The 13356-nt window shown below is 40.7% G+C and overlaps 1 protein-coding gene and 1 long non-coding RNA gene across 4 annotated transcripts in view; one reads left to right on the top strand and one right to left on the bottom strand.

Moving 5' to 3' along the window:
- Positions 1 to 13356, top strand: part of PCDH7 (protocadherin 7) — a 689933-nt gene that overhangs the window by 413040 nt on the left and 263537 nt on the right. The gene's annotated exons all lie outside the window — the stretch shown is intronic.
- On the bottom strand, positions 2153 to 3195 carry LOC142464693 (uncharacterized). Its single transcript, XR_012787698.1, has 3 exons — positions 3045 to 3195; positions 2633 to 2772; positions 2153 to 2271 (listed from the first exon to the last, which is right to left on the bottom strand). It is a non-coding gene; the product is annotated as an uncharacterized LOC142464693 (long non-coding RNA).

Raw genomic sequence — 13356 nt, 5'->3', positions numbered from 1 at the left:
CAATGACAGTAGTGGCTTACACAATGCAAGAACGTAATATCTAAACAAAAGAAATTGCTGCCTTTTTCCATACAGTTACTTGGATGTTATGAATGGCAAGGCATGTTATAGATATTGGATATTCTATTTTTGTAAATAGATATTTAGCAATACTGTACTGTAGGTAAAGCTCCAGAATGAGAGGGTCTGAAATTTCACCCATGAATTGTTCTAATATTAGATGCCTAGCAGCAGCTATTACAGGATGTCATTATGTTTTGCAGGTTCAGCATAAACTGCAAACAGCACATCATTTCACCATTTAGTATATCTAGGCAGCTTGACATCCTTCCTGTTTGATTATTGTATGATACATTAATGATTTAGAAAGCTAGGAATTTGTTAAGTACATATTTCTTGACCACTAAGGATGTGATTGCAAGCTCTTGGGATTGATATTCACAGTGCTAGTCTTGTTTTTTCTTGTACAATGCTATTAACAATACCCCCTGGAGTTTGTTGTCTGCTTGTACTCTTTCTGAGATCTTTATCAACTACTGTATACCGTAGTGTTGACACCTCGCAAAATGAACCATTCAGTGCTAGAGGGGGCTTGAACGGCTGCCTAAAGCTGAGGGGCTCTTCCGTTTCTGCGGGTCCCATGTTCTGGCAGCTTTGGGTAATGTCAATAAATGTGTGATGTGAAGTAGAGTCGCTATTGTATGTCTATTCAACATGACTCATAAAACAGCGTGTTGGTTATTTAGGATGTCCAGTAACAAATCAGATGCTAGGAAATGTATCTGCCAATATATATTATATGCAAAAACATCTAGATACTTATATGAAGAACAACTGTGAATTAAATCAATTACAGTACAGTGTTCACTGGAGAACAAATGTTGTCTTGGAAGAAAAGTTTACTATGTTCGAAGACATATCATTTTTTTATTAGTCACTTTGGTAGCTGAAGTTAATGTAAAAATGAAACGTGCCTTGAATATCCGTGCCTGAGCCCCAACTTTAAATGAGCTAATGTGAATACATTATCAGTTAGTGATGATAGTTGTGTACAGATGTGTCAAAATACTGGCATGTTATATTATGTGTAGCCATGTGTAAAATTGGTGTACAGATCTCTCTCATGCTGGCAGTAATCCTGGTAAGAAGGCAGGGTTGCCAGTTACTATCATGGAGGTTTGCCCTCAAACACTGGTGAGGTGTCATATGTAGCAAAGGAAGTGACAACATGCTTTGTGTCCACTGTTAATGACATAGAGGTGGGTCTTTTCTGGAGTCTATATAAGACACAGCACTGCCTAAAGTTAGTGGTTCTGTCTTATGTTCTTGAGTGAAGTGTCTGCAGCAGTTCAAGTCTGTCTGTCAGAGTCAAGTGCAAGCTGATTACACCCTGTGTCCAGGGACCTGGCACAGCTGATGGTCTCCCTTAGGGGAGAGGTGGAGAGCAACTCAATTAAGAGAGGAGGAACCTTCTGCATAGAGTACCTCAAAGAAATGAGTGGCTAAGTGTCGGCCACTATGATGGCAGTCTGCCACGTAACATGCTATTAAAGATGCCCTGGTTCAAGAGATCCTTCCTGAGTGAGTCTGGAGTTATTTCCCAGGAAGATGCACCAATGAGTTCCCTGTCAGATACTCCTCCCTGCTGCCGCAGGTATCCTGATGGGGTGGAGGCGCTGTACCAAATGTAAGTAGGACTCAGAACACTACCTCAGAAGCCTGTCATGGTGATATTCCCCATTACCAACCAGCGGGAGACTCAGGAGTCCTGTTACCAGCAGGTGCACCGCAATACACATACATGTAATTGGGAGCAGATTACACACACAGGGGCCAATATGAGAGTGGGTGGGGGGTCTGACCGTTACATATGCATTTTGATATACTGTACAAACATTACTGAATCCTATTAAAATCATGAGTTATATTGAAATAGGTGGTGATACCTTTATAGTCAGCTACACAGCTCACATCTGACTTAAAAACACAATCCTAGTGGAGCTTCATTATATATGTTTGCTGTGCAGTATCTGATGCAAAATAACGGATATAATTAGTAATCTGAGCAGCTGTGATCCGGAAGCCATTAAATAGACATACATAAGCAGGCTAAGCAATGGATCACCTATAAGGTTCTCCTTCTCACCTTTAAGGCTCTACCCTCCTCTGTTCCTCCCTACAGTACATACCAGCTTACATTTCTTCCTATGCCGCTTCTTGTCTCCTGCACTCTGTTCATAACTGTCTCCTTTCCACTCCTTCCACCTCCACCTTAAAGACAGCAATCCTCCATTACCAACCACCTTTTTATGGGATGGGAAGCGGAGTTCCACCGGAACGATACTGCATTAATTTAAACTCCAGGGATCTCCCCTGCTCCCATTCTAGAGATACTTACTGGTATCCCACACTGCCCTGTACCTGTTGAACTCACTTATAATCAGTACTCGCCAAGCACCTTCTCTCCCCATTTTTAAGTCAAATCTAAAAACATACATTCAGAAGCATTTCAATAGCCTGGGCTCATGACTGCTACCCCACACCAACAGTCACCCATACCAACCATTGTGGTCAAGCACTGCAATCTACAGCAATCACCTGCTGTCTCTGTAAGTCTCTTAACATACTATACCTCATAGCTTGTTAGCATGTTAGCACTTTGATGAGGGATTTATTTTCCTATTGTCTGATTTCATGTTTTTGAAACTTGTCGTATTATAATTTCCTGTATTGTATTGTCTGTTTTGTAAAGCTCTACGTATGTTGTTGGTGCTGTAAAAGAAAATACAGTGAAAATCTAATTTTTTACTAATATAGTGGTGTCACCAGGGTCTCACTTGAAGGAAGTAGCAATAGTGGTCCTTGTTACAGAATATGAATACCAATAAACGGTTACCATGAACACTAATGGACTGTATACAGTAATTATTTAATTTTCCTGTGAAATGTGTTATAAGCAATTGGCAGGCAGAGAAAATAATCAGATAAACAGTACATTAATAGCTACCCTTGATGACGTTAAAACATTTAAACCTAAGTATTACCTTAACCCCTTGAGTGCCAGGCGGTTCACTGTACTTGAGTGCCACATCCCTTCTGGCAAATCACAATCATGCGGTCATTCCTGAGCCATCACATGATGGCTATGTAAATGGAAAAGTATCTTCTCTTCCATTCAGATCACGTTCTCCCTGTGATATCTACGAGGAAACAGAGGTAAAAGCTGTGATGCACGAGTTACATCATAATGACCTCCAGGTGTCAGAGTACTCAGGGGGTTAATACCACTTCCTGCTGGTCCAGATGACAAATGTACTTACAATATTCTTACTATCTTTACATTGTTTAGATTGTAAGCACCTATGGTAGTAATTTTCAAGTTGAAGTTACAGCCTTCTCTCCACGTGACCATATTTACTAAGTATCGTACTGTAAGATATACAGCCTTATGTATTTCAGGTTATTTTCTGGAGGCGTGACATAAAAAATTGCACACACATATTGTATTGATAGTATAAATCAAACTGCTGTTACAATATATAGTAATTAAAAAGTGACAAATTGCATGTTACATAAAGATACATATTACCAGTAGTACTGGGAAGCTGTAACCGGTTCTCTTGATATCTTCCTGTCCATGTCTGTGGTGTTCTTGAAGCCTCTTTTCCTTGGGGCTTCTATTTCTTTTAGCTTGTTGTCAGATCTTCCATACTTTTGCTATTGAGTATCCTTTACATTTTATACTATTTGGTTCCATTTATTAAAATGGGCGTGAAAAATTCTGTGTAGCCCTGTAGAGAGTGAGAGGGTGAGGGGGTGAGATAGTGTACATCTGGCTCAGCATGACTCCATCATACCCCAACATCTATATGACCACGTACACCTCAACTAGCAAGGCTTGCGCTACTTTGCAAATAACTTGAAAGATGTCACCTTGGAGAGAACAGCCAAATACCCCCCCGACGGACAGGACACTGCACCATGGACCCAGACTACACTGATCTCATGAGACACAGAGATACCCACATAAACAGCAGCATTGGGACAACCACCCAGCATCACTGAACAGCGTCACACGAGCAACCACAGAACCACTGCTAGCAATGAACTAAAGGAGATCCGGGAACTGCTCACTACCATCTGCATCAGACCGATGTAAGTATGCATAATTCTACCAACATCATTACCACAAAAAAGCATACACCACTATATGCAAAGAAAGAGAAGTTCATAAATGCTAAGAATGAATGTACCCACATTTATAGTACCAACAAAGACTAGTAACACAAAAAAACCACTTGCAAATTAGCTCACTGGATGGCATAATATATATAATTTATACTGTAGCCAAGATGTGATCTTTTAAAATTAGCAGCTGGATCATTCAGGGCCTGAATACGTTAGCATTTGGTTCTAAATCAGAAGATTCAGACTTCATAAACAATTTGAAGAACTTAGACATGTTTAGCCTCCACGAAACATGGATCCAATCGGAGGAGATGTCTCTCATACCTATGCGTTATAGGCAGCTCCTATTACCAGCCCAAAATCACAAAGGTGTGAAACAAGGCCACATTAAGGAGGAATCATAATATGGTACAAGGAGGAGTTTAAAAGCTAAATAAACCAAATAAAAAGAGGAGATACCCACATGTTGCTACAAATAAAAGGTTCCACGTTCACCCATCAATACGACATCACTGTACAGAAGAGAACACTGACATTCTGGACTCACCAAATCAACAGCTATCCACAGTCTTACTGCTACAGAGCAATGAAAAGCCTCCTAACTAAACCCTGTGCCATCAAACAACTTGTCCACTCACTGCAAGAACAAAACCCCACACAGATTTAACAGCCAGTCGAAAAACAAATCAACTCAATCGCCAGCAAAATGAAGGAGCAGAATGTGACTATGTGGGAAAATGATATCCAGCGCTCAAAGAAGCTGGAGATCTACCACAGCCTACAGAGAGAATACACTCTGGCACCCTACCTACTGAAGGTAAAAAACCCAAAGCAGAGACAGACCTTGGGCCAGTACAGAATGACTGCCCAGAGCCTAGAAGTAGAAATAGGCAGACACAGACAGAACTGGAAGCCCAGGGAGATGGGACTTTGCCTCTAATGTGAGCTTGGAGAGGTAGAAGATGAAACCCACTTCCTGCTGCGTTGCAAACAATACTCTGAAGTGAGGAATGCCCACCTGGAGAAACTCACAGCTCTTATCCAGAACTTTAATAGTATAGAAGAGAACCATAAAATAGCGATCCTCCTGGGAGAAGATGAAACCACAGCAGAACTGGCTGCACATTATATCAGCACCTGCCACAGGCTTAGAGACCCACTAAATCCCACATCCCTGTGTGTAACTTACCCATTTACCATGCAATCATTATACCCTACCCCCTATAATTCATGCAATGTGTAATCATTGTACCCCACCCTCTATTATCCACACTTTGGAAATACTGAAATGCTCTTTCGTCATGCCAACAAAGCTTATTTGATTTGATTTGAAATAGTGAGAGAGAGAGACACACACAAAAACAAACACAACTCCTGGCCAAGCTGAATTTATTTGGAATGTTTCTTAGCTTACTAGGCTTTTTACATATCTAGGCAGACGTGTAAATACAGTACCTCTGTTATAGGAAGAGTACCTGTTGTTTCCTCTTGTCCTGTATGACATTTGCAAACAGCTGTTGTATGTTTAGATTGTAATATTGGTTCATAAAAAGCAATAATGTATACAGTGCAATAAAACATTCTTGTTTATACAACAATATGTTTCCAATATTTATACATGTATGTACATGTACATTTATACATGTATAAATATAACACACAGACATACAAAAACAGTAGCCTCATTTTCTTACAGTACTATTCAACTTTAGAGTTCCATTCAACTAAATTTGTCATAAGGGGCTAATTACTAAAACATTCTGGAAGGTGTCTTTATGGAACATGATCTTTCATCAATGCATTATCTATGTTTACAAATGTGTTATAAAAATAATTTACTCTGTGTTGCTGCATATAAATTATATAAACAGTAATGCAACTGGTTAATTTTGTATTTTAGTAACCTTATTATCTATAAATTAATTGTACAGTAACCCTTGAACAACAAACATTTTTGGAATCTGTAATTTACCTGATATGTGTTGGCATAATATTGCAGTAAAGGTCTCCTAAGTACCAAAAGAAACAATGCAGTTTCAGTAACAGAAAAACAAGATCAAAACGTTAATCTGCTCAGATTATATTACCGGGTGCTACACTATGTCTAGTGTGCAGCTGTGCTTACCTCAAATGCTATTTACAAAAATAAGGTAAAAAAAAAGAAAGGTATAAATAGGGCTCACACCTTCATCAATAATACCACCTTTAGAAAAAATATATATTATTCCATAAAATAAATTTCCCAGTAAATGTAAAATGTTAAATTCATTTGAAAATGCAATATCACTCACAATAAAAATTATTGCAGACAAAACTATACAAGTAAAAACTAATCGCAAGTGCAATACTGTGCAAAATATGGAGTTACTGTATTCCTCATAATAAAAGCTCATTCTGCTTCATGGGACTGAGTTCTAATCACTATAAAGAAAGCTAAGAAAACAAAAGACCCTGAAGCGAGTACACTTCCAACGTGGATGTGAGTGCACGTGGGGGGTGATGGGGCCCGTACGTGTGAGTGAGTCCTGCTGCAATTGCATGAACTGTTGGACATTGTATTGATTTCAAGTATTATCCATACAGATCCTTATGGAACATCTACCAAGACATATTGCAGTTTCTAGAGACTTTGTCACTCTGCCGAGTAGGAGAAATTTTATGCGACGAGCTCAGACCTTGGGTTTGCGCCATTATGCTAATTATCTCAGGTTTGTTCACAGGTATATCTCCATGTGTTGTATAGATAAGTGTTTTGGGAACTATATACTGTAAGTCAATGGCTACTATTGTAGGATTGACACACTCTCCTATCCTCCCTTTCACCACCACAAAAGCTATATTTCAGGATCTGGGTTTTTCAGTCTTATGACATTTCTGCAGCATCTTAAACTAATTCTGTCAAATTTTTTAGCCGTTTATAGCTTGTGAAATAATTTTGTGAAATTGCTACATTTGAATAGAAAATCGCAAACACATTTGGGACACTTTCGGAAATGGAAAACACTTGTGTAGCCCCCTTTCCCTATGCCTAAGGGAACTACGCGGGCAACTACGCGTGCTGCTGTACACGTCTGCTCACAGACCTAAGCCTCCGCCTCTGGGAGCCTGGGGTGAGATCTTTCTACTTGCAGTGCGGCGCCTCCACCTATGAGGGATCCCAGCGTTGGCAGGATAAATCCCTCACAGGAACCAATACCCAGTAATATTTAATGTGACACAAATTTTATATCTATGGCGCCCTGCACATAAACCCAATAAATAAAGGATATATACAAACCGGATCAGATGCTGGATCAGGTGTTGGGATGTGCTCCGATCGAAGACGATATCATATAAGGGAACAAAATAAAAACACAAATAGGGTAATATTGTAAAACAAATGGACACTAAATAAATACAGTGAACCAGATGAATCGATATAGAGGACTAAAATATATATATATATATATATAAATGAATTAAAACAAAAAGCTGGGAACATACAACAGGTAATTAAAACACATTTAATACACAATCAATACATAATTAATGTTAAACAACATTTTAGGACATAACTATAATTCGATAGAAAATAGGTCTGCTAGACACACTGCTGCTGCAGCTGGAGTGACCGCTTACCAGACAGAAGATGGTTTGGAGCAGTGGATAAGTCTGAGAGTATCCCCTCTCGTGTTCGTGAACCGGCCCGTGTTGTCTCCACCGTATAACAGCTGCGGTACCCCTCAGATGTCCCTCTTGTGCTGCTCGCCTCCCTGTAATGATGTCTCCGATCTCGGTGCACAACCAGTGCGCAGTCGGCTCGGGACAGGGGGAACTGCCTCTGCACGCAGTCAACTCGGGAACAGGGGGAACCGCCTCTTTAGATACACAACACGCCAAACGGGGATCTCGCCAAGAATCGAAATGGCAGCGGCAGATTCGCTGCGTTCTGACTTTAAAACAGCATGCACGCACAATGTATTTCTGTTGGTAATGGTCACCAGAGTTTGCAGCAGGGCCAGCAGATACCCACCCTACGCGTTTCGGAAGTGAAACCTTCGCAGTACTAATAACACTAATGGGATGAGTCCCTATCTGGGGCCTTTCCTGCAACACTCCTCTGATTTGGCTCAGTGCCTAACTGGGGCCTAGGGGCAAGATCTAGTCCTAGCCCAGGAAGCTACTGCTCCCTGGACACTACCTGTCTCCTTGGTGCCTCCGTCAGAACTGCCTCACGGGCTTTCCGCACGCGGAGAATATCCTGTTTCTCCCTCCTGCTCCAATCCCATTGGCAAGGCAGTCCCATGTGATACAGTCCATCCCTCTAGGGGTTCTGGGACTTGTAGTTCTGCTATACTTTATATGGAGCCATTCTAAGATGGCCACCGCTTCCTCCACTGTGCATGCGTGCCTCGTCGCACTGCGCATGCGTGGCTCACACAATGACTTCCCCCACACTCCTGATCGCGCAGAGCTCAGGGCAATAGCCTGGCAGCTACCCTGCACCGCAGGCAGGGTAGGGGGACTCGGCTACATCTGGTTAAGTGTAAACTTCTGCACGTACCAGACACAAGATAAAGGTAGCGACAGCTGATCATAAAAAAAAACCATACATAGCTGGTAACATAGCAAACCCTTGAAATGGACATCAGGGAAAAAAATCTCCTTCAGTGCTTATGTGATCTAGGTCTAAAAAATAGAAGTTGTACTTTTGTAATAATTCTAATCTCTTACATATTTAGGTTTTTGAGCACATATAAAGATATTTCAAACTTCCTGAATGACATATCCCAACATCATTGTGTGTTCTCCCAGCTCATGAATCATGATGACACATCCTATGCTTTAGGAAAAATACGTGACATTTTGTACATTTTCACATATGTGAGATATTTCTGGAACACGCCTTACCTAGGATTTAGACACTGACAAATTGCCTGTGAAAGGTTGCTATCTGATTTCATTTTGCCCTCCAGAAATGTTTTCTATTCCGTATTTTCTGTATGTTTATGGGAGTTTTGCCTTCACAGATCTTTCCCAGAAGGAGCAGTGCTTGCTTGTTGTAACATGAATAGGCACCATAACATTGCTAGCCTTTACCCAAGAGACAACCCTTTAAGTGAGTGTCATCTTACTTGTCTAGTCAGGCTTAAGTAAATGTTCCATTAAACCACATAGATGATATCATTAATATGTGATGGTTTTCTTTCTAGAAATCATTTCATGTCTGTCTTGGCAGACCACTTATGCAGTGAAACAGCGAATACAAAAATAACTAATAGCTAAAACATATTGGGGACATTTGACAAGTTATTTATTCTTGCTGCAGTTATTGTTACAATCAGTTTCTCAACCAAATGATTACATATTTTCAAAGATATTTTAAGGCAGTAATTCCATTTAATGAAAATAGTATGTAATTATTTTCTGTACTCTATCTTGTTGAGGTAAACCACAAAGAAAAGTGTGTTACAAGTATGAAGACCACACAGATATTGAATAACTCCCTAATCCAGATGCATATCCAGGGAAATAATATGTTGTCTTAATGTTGCTTCCCTTTAAAAACAAAATGAAATACAGAAACAGCTGCAACATCTGTCTGTGTACTTTTAATAAAACATTCAAATTGTTCTATATCTGCACTCAGAACTAATGCATAGTATTTAACAAATGTATACATATTGGCTTTATTGCTATATTTATTATATAAATGTGTATAAACAACTATGAACCAAAGAAGGTTTAAAGTATGAATCTAGAACGTACACAATAACTTAAAATGTGAGGGTTTTATTTAATCTGTGCCAAAATTGTCCTTTATTTTCCTAACCTGATCACTTACTTGAAATTAGCTTGTAGTGTTTTTTTGTGATTTCAAATTGCTATGGATGGTTGGATTACTCATATCATTGCAACTATTGAATGACTGGAGTACTCTTTGTTCAGTTAGGTGCGAATCCCTAAAAAGGTGTTGCTTACTCTTGTGTTTGTTATAGATTTGTTTATAATTAGGCTTTAGCTCCTTAATTCACAAAGAAAAAATGAGCCCACTTCTTCCTCAGACATAAGAACCTTGTTAATCAAGTGCCCTACTTTGGGCACAGAAGTTTATGCCATTATATGTACAGTGACTAATTCTTAATGTCACTACCTGTTAGCACATGACTGTATAAGAAAGGGGTTAATAACATCCATCTTACTTACTGTAACGCGTAGCTCAGACAAACGAAGCGCGACCACTGAGCTGAGGTAGGGAATTGAGAAACGCCAACCCACAGCTACGCGGGCGCGCCAAGGATGTAGATTAGTCTTGCAAGGTGGGTCAGGAGTATGGAAGGTAGAGTAGTCGTTATACATGCCAGGTCTGGATTGGAGAGTAGAGGATCGTTGTGTTACTTTGTCAAGGTCTGGATTGGAGAGTAGTCGCTCTGAGGGTAGCCAAGGTCAGGGTTGTAGAGATCAGGATGGTCGTACGTAAGCCGGGTCAGAGTTGGAGAGAAGCGGAGTCCAGTGAACGAAGCAGGGTCAGGCAGCAGAGAGATCAGGAACAAGGCAGGCAAGGCACAAGGCAGGAACCAGCAGGATCAAGGAAGAATGCAGCTAGGCACAGCGTCACACACTAGGTTATGCTCAGCAATGAGTGTCTGGGCTCAGCAGGTATTTAAGGAGCCTCCCTCCAATGGGAAGTGGGGCGGGACAAGATGGAACACGCGGTTAGGCTGCTGGGGCGCGCGTGTGCTCCCTATTGTGCAGCCCGATTAGGTCTGGGGGGGGAAGCTTCGTCCCATGCGCGTCATCAACGTCAGGAGGTGGTGATCAGATTGTGCGCCACCCGCGCACCGCGCATGCCCGTCATCTGAACGGGAACAGAGCCTGGAGGTGGGTCTTACGCGCGTCACTGACGTCAAGGGGTGGTGACTCGATCACCCGCCACTCGCGCACCGTGGATGTCCGTCTTCAGAGTGGGGACGAAGACTGGGAACGGATCTGGAGAGGCTGGCTGATCGCGCGTCGCCCGCACGCGTAATGGAACCACCGTGGGGCCGCAATTCTTGAGTGCCAGATGTAGAAGGCTGAGAAGGTGAGTTCCGGCCATCAGGATGTCGAATCCTCACACTTACTCCTCCCAGGGCACTTAAAATGAGCAATCGCTCCCCAAAAAACATCACATTGCACCTCAAGTATGCTGCCAATACCAAGAATAATTTAAGTTCTTACCCAAAGGAGTCCTTAGTCCCCTGTTTACTATAATACCCTTTTATATTTACTGTCAGTACAATCCTGTATTTCTGCTCGTCACACATCGCTATCTTATTTTATTGTAATTTTGTGCCAGATTTGAATGATCATACATTTTGTAAATCTTTAAGGATATGAATGGTGTCCTTTCTGTCACCTTTGTCAGCTGGCAAGAGAAGCCCCAGGAGTTTTTATATCTCTTTGGATTTTTATATACTTTTCAAATTCTTAATGCCTTTTTTTTAAAGAGATTTAATAATGTACTGAGCATCCTTTGGCTGTTTAGCAACCATTTAGAATGTCACATCCACTTCCTCTTTTCAAACAGACTCTGACACAAAACTTTTTGAGCTTTGCCCTTTGGCAACAAAGTATCACAAACAGATCTGTTGCTGTGTTCAAAACAGCAGACGGTCTAGTTCTCTGAAAGCTGTAACAATAATGTGTTACACTTAGTAATATAATTTTACATTGCAGCTGTAGCATTTCACAGACTGCAGAAAAGCGTTGGAAGGTGGCCATTTTGATAGCCCCACAAGCAGATGGCAGATTGGTCACAGGAGAACGGATCAATCGGCAGCTTGTGTAATTATTTCTCATTAAAGCTACTCGCATGGTGCATATAGTAAAACAGAAGAACAAACAAACAAAAAAAAGTGAAACCGTGAATGCTGCTTTAAAGGTGTTATCCGAACACCTACTATTATCACTTCACAAGTTTCGAATTGGAGCACCCAGTGCTAAAGCAGTCACAATTGATATATGTTAAAAAATGCATTTTCTATTTTTAATGTATTGGCAAAAACATGTATCTTGATATTAAGGTGCTATGGAATATTACTTTGCATAGCAATATGTTGTTGGCTCCTGTGACAAAGGAGGGATTATAAACCCCCATTAAAATGGCACAGAAGGTTTTACATGGCTGCACTCTGTAACCCCTTGAGTGCCGCCTGGTCTGCAGTGCCAGAGTGCCATATTCCTTCCGGACAGTTTTTGAAATTGATCCTGAGTGGTCACATGATCAGTACGTCACAGAAGAAGCATCTTCTCCTCTTGCTTTCAGATTGCATTCAGCTACTGAGTGGATCACTGTTTGCAATGTACCCTAGAAAAGAAGGAAAAGCCTGTTGCATCCGGGCCACATCACAAGCGCCTCTATAGTGCCAGCCTTCACGATGTACAATGTATAGGGCACTCAAGGGGTTAACTTTGTTACACGTGTTGTTAGGAAGGCTTGCCTCCTTTAAATGTTTTCACTGTGATATAAAGGGCAACAGAAAAAGTGAACACATTAATTTGTTTTGCCAATGCATTGGTTCCAAAGCAATAATTGGGTTAAAGGCTCTAACCCCCTGTAACCTCATGTAATGCCTCCCTGCTCTCCTCTTCCCTTTGACTGTTATTAGCTACCACTTTCCTTCCCCACGACATTGTCTTGTGTGTGGGTACTCTTTTATGTCTGACTTATTATAACTCACTAGCCAACATTATAAAATAAATCATCACATCAGGGTTGTTGGGTTATAAACAGCAGTATTCTTTTTAATGCAAAATAAGGTTGATTCTTGTGTCATTCTAATGTCATTGAAGAGCTCAGAGACAGCCGCATGTGTGTTTTACTTTAGAAGCTCCATTGTGTGCTGTTATGCGCAACATTTTGTTGAAAGTGAGCAGGTAGACAGTGTATTTCAAGGCAACATGGGAAAAAATAGCAACAGTTGTTTATTTGTTAAAGAATGTACAAAAGAAAAAATATGGAGTAGCCAAAGGAAGCAACATGGTAAATCATTTCCCATTCTATTGTAAATTACATTCAAACATTTCTGCCTTACCTTTCAGCTGTTTCATGTTTGCCCTTTTACTCTCTATTTATAAACCCTCGCCAACTCCTTTATATACTGCTTCATTAATTCATCTACAGTGCTTCAGTAATAACATGGCTGT

The sequence above is a fragment of the Ascaphus truei genome, chromosome 1, assembly GCF_040206685.1.
Source record: "Ascaphus truei isolate aAscTru1 chromosome 1, aAscTru1.hap1, whole genome shotgun sequence".
In the NCBI taxonomy this organism is placed as follows: Eukaryota; Metazoa; Chordata; class Amphibia; order Anura; family Ascaphidae; genus Ascaphus; species Ascaphus truei.
This window is presented reverse-complemented; position numbering and strand designations above follow the sequence as displayed.